Below are 10,859 nucleotides of genomic sequence, written 5' to 3' on the forward strand. Positions count from 1 at the left end.
GTTTCTTAACGAAGATTGTTTTGCCTTGATACCTTATTTCATATATGTAGTACTTGAGATTAGAAATAAACCCAAGTCATTATACCGTGGTCCAAAACTTGAATTGGACACCGATAAAGCCACTTGAATACTGCTTTTTACAACTCATCCTTTAACTTTTTATCAATGTTAGCAAAAATATCAGGATAAAGAACTTGTTCCCCAGGAATTGTATAATATAAGATAAAATGACAAATTACTGAACGTAAAATCTAGAATATGCAAAACATGAAATTTGTCTCAAGACTTATTGGGACCTTCAAACAAACTTCAAGCCCTTTAATTACTACAGTACTATTACATCTATTTCTTTTGAAAGGATAAGTTTAAGAAATGAATGTTGTAAAAGAAAAGAAACTAGTTCCGCCCGGGCTCGAACCGGGGACCTTCTGCGTGTAAAGCAGACGTGATAACCACTACACTACGAAACCGCTATGAGAATATAAAAAAAGATGCAAACTATACTTTAATTTATGTATCAAATTTCTACAACTTCATTTCACTTTCAATAATACCTTTATATTAAAATTAGGAATTTGATTACCTTCAACCAACATATTGTTGAGAGATTAGTTTAAGAATAAAAGGTATGAATTGAAAATATACTCTTTCTTCTACTGAGAAGACTAATTGGGCTGATAAGTTTCCAACCTAACAAAGATACAAGATAATTTTACAGAATTTGTATTTCTATTTAAAACATAGTGTCCTTGTTTCTCTACAGACTTCTCCCAGCGATGCCCCCATGTCTGTAATCCGCCTAAATAGTACTCAGTGCTTTTCTCGACAATATAATTGTTCCCAAAACACTTGTTGACTTTGACTCAGATGTATCAAATTCAACACAATAAGCCTTTATGTGTCTACTATTGTTTAATTTATTTAAAGGTTGCGCTTTGACAAAAAAAAAAAAAAAAAAAAAAATTGACAGCTCCAATTGTATCCATTTCACAAAAACAATTACATTAACTCACTCAAATGACTGTTAGATAACAACTCTGTAACAGAATGGCCGTAAACTTTTGTGAGTAACTGGCAATAGATAATAAATAGATTTTATCGAAGAGACTAAAAAGGAAAGAAGAGACAAGATGGTTGAAATAAAAAGTAAAACTAAACTATGTAAATATATTCATTACTATGAATATGAATTATGTTCAAGATTAAAACAATACAGAAAATAGGGAAAAAGAGTCGCAGAGGACCTACCAAGATCACTTCAAGATCCAATAGAAGTGATTAGAAAAACTAGTAAAGAGTTTACAACGATACTTCTTGATTTTGAGAAGGCTTTTGACTCTCTATAAGGCATAAATTTATTGTAAACCAACTATATAACCCTGGTTTACCTCCAAATTACATTTCAAAAGACGCAACGATTCGTAGGATATCTCTCTTAATACTCGATCTTCCGATCAATAAGAAAATGAATAAAATTAAAAATGCAATATTTTTATTTGATGCCATTTTTATGGTAAACATTTGCATCAAAAGTTTGTAATTCAACAATTTTTATTAATTATGTCCCATCCATTCTAAATAATGGTTTTAATACAGGGACGCACCGAATCACTGGGGGTCTTGATGACCCCCTAGGACAAGTTGTTCCACTCTTCTGAGATCACGACCTTCAGGGTATTGAAAATTTGGGTGATAAGTCTTGTTCATCTTGCACTCCACGACGCACCAAATAGCAAAGTCCAGAAGTATGCCGGTACAAAGGCAGCCATGTTCTCCTTGGATGAATGCTGCACCATTTTGGATGTGTGTGCTGGGGCATTGTCTTGGGTAAAGACATAGTTGTCCATGGAGAATGTGCTCTTCAACCATGGCAAGACGTGGTACCTGAAGATCTTGTAGTGGACGTCCGTGTTGACTTTCTCATTGTCCTTGAAGAAGAAGGGAGGCATTTTGCTGCTGTCAGTCGAGGACTATGACCTGAGCAGAATATTTGGTCCTGAAGGTTCACTTGATTCAGCTAGTAGGAGATTTTTTACACTTTTTCAGAACTGCGTCTACTTTGCAACTTGTGCACGGAGGATACCCCGGAACTTCTACCGGTTTACTTGTTGCTTGGATTTTTTTTGGAACGTAGGATAGACGTCCTTGAAGAGGACTCGAATTTTGAAGTCCTCAACCCCTACATAATGTTGCAATGACTCATTTAACCCATTCAAATCAATAATGTATCCAAAATATTTATTGAAAAGTATATGTGACTGACCAGTATTATAATGTTAAACCGTCAAAAAATTATACATAAGTATATTTTTTTGACACGAAAAATGCATCTTCTATTTTTCATGTCCATTTTATTAATATTCATAAATTTAACGTTAAAATAAGAGTCAGACATATATATTTTTTTCCTTGTTCACTAAACATACGAGCGTCTGAATGATGTACAGCATACTTTTATAGACTACAAATGATTGCGTGTAACGACATGATGTTGTCTATGTATTTCTTTAAAAATAAATATTTCCCATAGGACAACATTATGATGAAATCTAGGAATAATAAAAAAAAAGTAAAATAAAAGAACCTCTTGAAAAAGTGTTATTCATGGGAGTAGGTACATGGTTAAAATGCATTGTTTTATCTCCAAATCTGACATTAAATATATAATAACGGTAGTAACCGACTTACAGCCAAACTGTGCTTTAATCATAGAAAATATATCTCCCTGTTTTCCATGAGCATACTAACATATAGCTATCCCAATACTTGGATGTTCTCTCCTCAAGAATAAATGAATACTAATAACGGATTGATAATTTTACGTTACCCTTCTAGTTTTTTATATATTTTTTTTTGCATAAGGTGCATCACTTAGATCCACCATTCTGATTTGCTGAACAAAGTAACGTCATAAATGTATACTATTCATTCAGAAATGAAAACAGTTATATCAAATAATTAATATAACAACGTGAGTTGATAATTTATCAAGGTGGTGGTGGATGATATATGGTAAACTCTTTTCAATGTCATGGCCTGTTCAAGGGTCCTTGACTCTTAAGTCAGGGAGTACTTTAGTCTCTAGCATGTTCTCTTACCTAGCTTTATTTACACACCCTCATTTTTAAAAAGGAGTATTTTACTTATATTTTATTGTAAAGAGCCCTCCTATAAAATAAGAGTAGACGTAAACACCAATCAAATTTCATGCAATTTTTTATGAACCGTTATTATCAACTCTTTAAATATATCCTGCCTCTTCTTTTCTTATTAAATATAATGCACACGCTCGATGTTACATGCACACCTCCCCCAGTGTTTCATTAATTTGACTAAATTGCTATTTCTTAGATCAAAAATTTGGTTAAGATATACATCATGGAGCACTATTTATAGTGTACTCATTATACACGCTCTATGCTGCATGCAAAATGCCTGGGAGATTGAGCTAATATGCACTCCCATGTAGGTACTTAATACTTTGATTTTGACTCTTTAAGAATGACAAAATATTTGTAAGAGCTATATAATTTTTATATTAATATAAGGGGTTGAACCGTGATGCTTAAAACATGTCCTGCCAGTATGTAAAGATAAAATAAACCCTGGTACTCCTGACAATTTGAAGAATGTTTGGGAAAAGAGCAGCTTGGTTGTGTTGCAGTTTTATTGGAATAGCTGTGAACAACTATGCGAAATATGAAAGAAACACAAATCCTACATCGTACATAGAAAGGATATATTGACTGTGCTTATTTCGATGTCCATCCTCAATTCTACTCTGTTTTCAAAAAGGACTTACACTTTTGTGCATTCCCTCATTGTGAATCCCTGTCTTTCGTGAGCACATTCACTAGTTACTACTTTATTCCTTGATGTTGTATCTGTAAGAACGATGTCATGTTGATAAAAGCTTTGCATAAAAAAAAAAACTTTTTTACATTGCTAACAAGAAAAAATCGCTCCTCCTTTCTTAGACATGCTTTATACAAATTTAAGGATGAGCCAAGAAGTACTCTTGTCTTGTGTTTTACCAAAAACATCTCGTTGTTAAGCCTCATATACTTTATATTTATACTTTAGTTTTACAAAATATATTCCAAAATTCCCGAATTCTCTTTTCCTACTTTAAAACTTTGCTGAACCCTTTATTAAGAGCAAACATAGCACTCATCTTGAGCACAGCTTTTTTTGAACAAATATTTAGATAATATGTGATGTACTGTCCTTTTGAAGTGCATACAGTTGTGTGCGTCTAAAACTGAACACTCCTTTAAATTTTACGACTTGAGGGCTTGACGAAGGGTTCTCTAGTAGACCTTAAGTCTAAGATGTTTCTTAACTAGCCGGTCCATAGTCCTTCTGCTGACGTTGAACTCCCTGGAGAGGCCGCTGACGGTGACCTTGCCTCTCTTGTCTTCGACATACTTTTTCACGGCAGCAACCATTTCGTCCGTCCTTCGAGGCCTTGACTTAGATCTTGTGGTCGCCTCAAGAGTTGCTTTGGCTTCCACGCTGTAAACGGTGATCCGGCTGCAGTTTAGAACCTTGGCAATTTCAGTGGGAGTTTTTCCCCACGCGAAAAGTTCCAAAATTGCGACTCGACGCCTCTCCATATCATCGGCTGTTGTTTCACTGTTGCTACTTAGATTTTACTGGAGTTTTGTTTATAACTGGTCAAGACCCTTGCCTTGAAGTATAAACCGGTTTCAACTCAATAAAATAACGAATATGCGCATGGCGTAAAATTTAAAGGAGTTTTCAGTTTTAGACACGCACACCTGTACAATGACTGCAAGCAGAAAGACTTTCTGTCAATGATCCACCAATCCTACTTTACAAATTTTCTTAACAATTTCCAGTTTCACTTCAATTGTTCTATAACCCCAAAGTTCGTATTGGGCCTCGTTTAAACTCAGTGAGCCAAAATATGACTTTTGACAGTTTAGGAGCAGACACCCCCAGAACAAAATTTCGTTTAACTTTTATATTGATTAGTCTGTTGCCTTACAAATAAATGTACTTTTGTACATAAACATGAAAGTTTTATCTCCATATTCAGAGCTGATGCATTGTCGTGATGGAAAAGATTATTTTGTGGGGCAATCCTTGGTGTTTTTCTTGTAGGTCGGTTTTCAAACGGTCCAATAACGATGAATAATATACACCGGTAATAATTTTACCCTATTCCAGATAGTCAATGAGGATTTTTCCTTGAAAAGTCATAGGACAGTCGTCATAATCTTTCAAACTGATTCCTCGATTCAAACGAGTGTCAAACAGAAAGAAATGGACTGATCGAGCTGAAAGTTGGTGTGTAACCTTCCAGGAGATGCTACTAACTAAACATTACTTCAATATGCACCGGTCATGCCATCTCTCGGACTCTGCTGCGACTTTTGAAACAATCCTCTTATATATTTATTTGTTGAGGCAACAGTAGAATCTAAAAATACGATAATAAAAAATTTAATTTATGGTATTTAATTTTTAAATATATATATTTTTAGAATACATAGACCACATTTTTGCTATTATTTATTGCATGGTATTTTTGTGTTTAATATGTATTAGAAAAAAACCTACAATATTTACTTTGTCCAAATATAATTAAATCGTTTATTAATCAAAGTGTTTTATAAGAATAATTGAATGATGGTCCTTTTTTCCTTCATTTTGAGATAACGACAACTACCTATGCAAAATATGAAGTCGTGTCTAAAGTCTTTTCTCACACACTCAAATCTTTGAATATTTTCATCGAGTCCAATTGCTTAACTAATTGTATTGAGTTTAATTTGAGTCCACAAATCTTTTTATAAAGTCTAGTTAGAGTCCACGGATATCATTTGAGTTCATTATAAGTGGATAATTATAACATGGGGTCCATTGTTCCAAGAATTTTTTGAGTTTAATATAAAATAGCTCTTTGAGTTTAATTAGAGTCGCAAGTCTTCAAATTATGGACTAAATTCCATTGTACATTGCAAGTTTTAAGTTTAAGTTCACATTAACAATTGCTATTCGTAGATTATTACTAATGTTAACCCGACTTTTTTTTTGTCAAAATCATTTTAATTTGTTTTTATGTTGACAAACAACAAATCTATCATTTTACTCTGAAAACTAATACTTTTGTATGGAAGCCTTTTTTTTCCAACTAAGGGCTCCAAAAAAGGATTATTACATAAATCACTCTAAACAACTGTCTATTATTACATAAATAAATACTCGAATCTACATAATTCCTTTAATTTACATTTTATTCCATAGGATTAGTGTTTAGTGGTTAAGGCATAGAGGCTCAGAAAACAAAGTTATAAGCCTTCTTATATGATTCACGTATTAATCATTATCTGGTATAAATAACTCTGTTTACTTGATAAAAGATGAGCTGTTGAACACACTATACTTGTTCAGGTTACAAAAGTTATATTACATTGGCACTTTGGCAGTTGATTTATTCTGTTAGATACCTAATTTAAACTTGCACCCAAGGTTATACCCGTCTCAAGTTCCGCGGTTCTATCAGTCCCGGTTTTGGTTTCATATTTTTTAACCTTGATGATGAACATCCAGAAGTAAATTTATGTCTAAGTACAAAAGGATTCCACGCATTCCCCATTTATGGAGATGTACATAATATTATTCAAGCTTTCATTTCAACGGTTTGGTCTCAGATCAACTTTATCAATCTCAGTTCCGGTCTTCCATCTTATTTCCATTTTATACATTCTCAGTTAAGTAACAGGTACTTCAAGTAAGAAGCATTGCTAGAAAATTCAGGGACAAGAAATGATATAAGACAACAACAGGGATGTAACTTCGTTATACACAGAATATTTTAATATAATATTTTATAATGCAATTAAAAAGATGAATACAGCAAAGGTTGGTGATAATTAACGACTGATAAAATAATGAAAAACAAAGAAGAATCAACATTTTTTTCTTTTCTAATTCCTATGATTAGTTTTTTCTTTACACGGATCTCTTCATAAACAAAAGCATAAATGTAAATTTGTGATATGCTCCAAGCAAAGCCGTCAATTGTTACTTGAGTTTCACGAATACACCAAAAACACGGATCTTTATGGTAAAAGGCAAGTATTTACTCAGGGCTCGTCCAATCTAGGGATCCACCCTTTTTCTTCTTCGAGCAAATTATTGCATGTCAATTTTCATAGACTGACTTCCTTTCTCTGTAAAATTTAGAACTTATGTGTTCCCACAGGTAAGACTTTGTAGAAGTATGTTGATTGCTGTGCAATGTGTATTTTTAGCCCAAGTTTCAAAAGGCTTCAGCATTGATTTTATTCATATTTAACAAGTTTTGCATCTACACTAAGTGAAAGAAATCTACTTTATCTAATCCTGTTTTGAGTGTTGATGTATTACAATACGTCCCTTAGGGTACGTAGATGGGATAGCTACCCACTTTTAAGCCACGGAAACATTCATTGAATGTGTAAAATATACCTTAAGACTCGGATACATTTTGGTCTACTAAAACAACCTTTGTTGCAACAATAGTTTATAGAAACAAAGCAAGTCCCGTTAACTGTCTATAAAAATAACAGCAACGGTTTAAAAAAAAAAGAAGCTATTAGTCAGGTGTTTTATCAGCTTCAATAAAGAGTATAATTTCTTTTTTATAAGGCCTAGTTTCCCATATTCCTCTCCATCACACTCTTCCCATATGTTAATTGGAGTTACACTCTGCACGATCCATTTCCCAGCATTTCCTTGATCTTTAAATGCTTTCATGAGGGAATCCAGGCTGTAACTTAGCCAATTATAATTTCTAAAGATGACCTCCCATTTTAAAAAGTTTCCATTCCAAATTAAGCCCCTCCATCAAAAAAAATTTTGGTCTACATTTTGTTTATTATTACTTATCAGAAAATGATTTTTGAAATCAATTTCCCGTCTTTCATAATGAATATTTCAAATATAAATCTTAGCCGTTTAAAAACTACTATTTTCAATAGTCATTTTTCAATAATATGCATTCATATAAATAATATTCAGTGCCACTAAAAATATAATGGCTATAATCAGTGTTGTACCGGCCTTTCTCCGGTTAAGTTGAGCCTCTGTCGACGTCAATCAACTTTATTTATTTCTTTTTTTAATCAGTTGTAGTACTGACAATCCACAGGATCGAGGGTCTGAAGGACGGGTTCTAATGGCTAATAAAAGAGGTTGTAAGACTGTACCAAATAGATAAAGACTCACACAACACAAGTTATAAACCAGCTATGGAATAAGATTGATGTGTTTGAAGATATGAACTGTTGAATTAGACATATGACCACGATTCAAATTATTTTTTGACGGATGAGTTTTTTTAACGAGGCATGAGTGTTAAGGCGAGTAATTAGAGTACGGTTAATTAAAGAGTATTTAAGACAGTCAACAAGTAAAACTCGTAATTCCTCGAGGATTGATAACAAGGAGAATATGTTACGTGGAAGAGTTCCAGTTTTAAGACCCAAATTAATGACTGATACAACCTTAATTTTTTGACTGTGCCCCTGCCTCCAAAGAAACGAAACACCCTTTTAATATAACTTCACTTCTCGAAAAATGCATTATTGGGTACTTGAGTAAGAGAAGAGATACTCGGAGCAATTATCACCTGGAAGGATCACGAAAGAAGATGGAAGGTCTCATTATGTATAAAATGTTATGAGTTGAGTTTGTCAGTCTTATTGAGTGTTTGGGGATGGGGGATAAACTTAGAGTTGATCTGTGGGCTGAAGGATGAAACCAGAGGAGATAACATCTCATTATGTAAGTGACTACAAATTTTTCCTGGATCTACATTCCATCATGACAGCATAATTACTTTAAGGAATACCTTGGACAAAAGTTAATGATTTTGCAAATCCAACTTTTACTATCTATATTTTTGTTCTTGGGCATGGATAATCTCACTTAAAACGGAAGTTATATTAATTTTTTGTAAAACAAAGTTGTACTCCTGGGTAGCGTTGTGTCGTTCCTTAGTTATTCGGTCTAGTCCAGTCTTAGAACCGGTCATATCGGGTTTTTAGTCCTGTGGAACTGTTCTAAAGACAGTCGGTTCATGGAATTTTTCATAAATATATCATAAAATAATCAGATATATGAAATATGTATAGAGATTATTGCACATATCTCGCAAAAAATGTAATTTTTTATGATAATAAACTATAATATTATATTCAGAATTAGTTATACATATTTTTTAACAGAAAAAACACCCTCATTGACGTCACGAGGAATGGATTTTACCCTCTTTATGGACTGACAAGTGGGACTAGACTAGATTGCCGTACTTGGTCCTACATAGGTACCGACACAACAATGCTCCTGGTTATTTTTAATAAGACCAACCCTTGCTTCTTTAAATATATAAGGAAGGTTTTTAATACAAAAATTACAGTTATTTTATTATTTAATGGCCATGAGATATAATTTGAGGATTCATTGAGAGAACCTAATTTGACAGATTTGATTGAAACATCTGTTCTTTTGCAAATAATCTTGCAATTTGCCGGGAAAAAGTTGAATTGAGGTGTTTTTCGTGAAAATGGACCAAAATCTGTGTAGCCTTCCTTGCTTTTGGTACGACATTTTACAATTAGATACATGAGATATAAACAAAACTAGTTTATTTTAGTCAGAGCGGTTGTTTTACTCCATAACATAATCTCGTATTATTTAATGATAGCTCCATACTCAATATTGCCCATTTTCACAAAAAATCTCAACGAATGCATCAACTACCCGTTCCAAATGGCTGAAACTTTGTGTAGTAACGATCAACAATTGCTAGCTAGATATAAAAAGCTTTCATTTACGTTGAGGTAGGAAACTTTTCAAGCCAACCTTGTAAGTATCATGATGCATCGCCTGTAAGTGATTTCGTTGTTATTCAAAGGCTGCAAAGATTGACTTTCAACTTCCCATCTTTAGAAAAGTATGACATGCGGACAAACTTATAAAGTCTGCCTAAAACCAATAAAGGACCAGTCTAATCTACGTTAGTCGTCCGTGAACATAATAAGTGTGTTTCATATTTAACCTTTTAATAAGTCATTATCTATGGGTTTTTTGTTATCCTTTAAATCCATTAACGTTGCAAAAAAAATAAGAAGAGCACTTTGTGAAATACTTATGTATGCATGCATTTTTTTTTTGTTTTTTTGAATAAAGGCAGAAGTGCATTTTATATCATACACAGTAAGGATAATTTACGGATATTATACTCCCTTTTGTATTTTGCTTTTTCACAAAGACTCCCCCCTCTTTTTATTTCTTTCCTAACTAATTAATACTTTTTTTAAGTAAACAAATGAATACATTTTATTATTTAGCAAATTTTCTTAATGGACTCGTTTGTTTACCAACACAGTCATACCTGAACCTACGAGTTTTATTCGTTCACAAACTATATTCGTATCTCGAGTTTAGGTATACCTATAAGGTGGGCATCAAAACGTGCCAATTGTCTCATTAATATAGGAAGGTGTATGCTCATTTTTTTAGAGTTAAATGTTCAGCAATACTTTGTGCATAACAAAAAAAAACAAATGTCATAAACATTTCGTCATCTCGTCATCATGGCTGAGCAAAAAACCAAAAAAACGTAGTGAAGTTGAGGTAACAATAACTTTGGACATTTTAAAGTACTCCAAGTGCTTGTTTTTCAAGGTGACCGAGATGGAGAATGATGGAAAGACAAAGTAGGAAGTAGGGGTATATAAAGAGAGCTACGGAATTTATGTTCAGCTCGGAGAAGAAGATCAAGGAGGACCCCACTTAATTGGTGCTACGCCCATCGGGACGGTCGTGAAGGGCGACTGAGCATT

General features: G+C 33.4%; 1 non-coding gene across 1 annotated transcript; it reads right to left on the reverse strand.

Annotated features, from left to right (window-relative positions):
• Window positions 1–397: 397 nt before the first annotated feature.
• TRNAV-UAC (transfer RNA valine (anticodon UAC)) lies at window positions 398–470 on the reverse strand. Its single transcript has one exon. It is a non-coding gene; the product is annotated as a tRNA-Val (tRNA).
• Between the last annotated feature and the right edge of the window lie 10,389 nt (window positions 471–10,859).

Source organism: Lepeophtheirus salmonis, chromosome Z (genome assembly GCF_016086655.4).
Source record: "Lepeophtheirus salmonis chromosome Z, UVic_Lsal_1.4, whole genome shotgun sequence".
Classification (NCBI taxonomy): domain Eukaryota; kingdom Metazoa; phylum Arthropoda; class Copepoda; order Siphonostomatoida; family Caligidae; genus Lepeophtheirus; species Lepeophtheirus salmonis.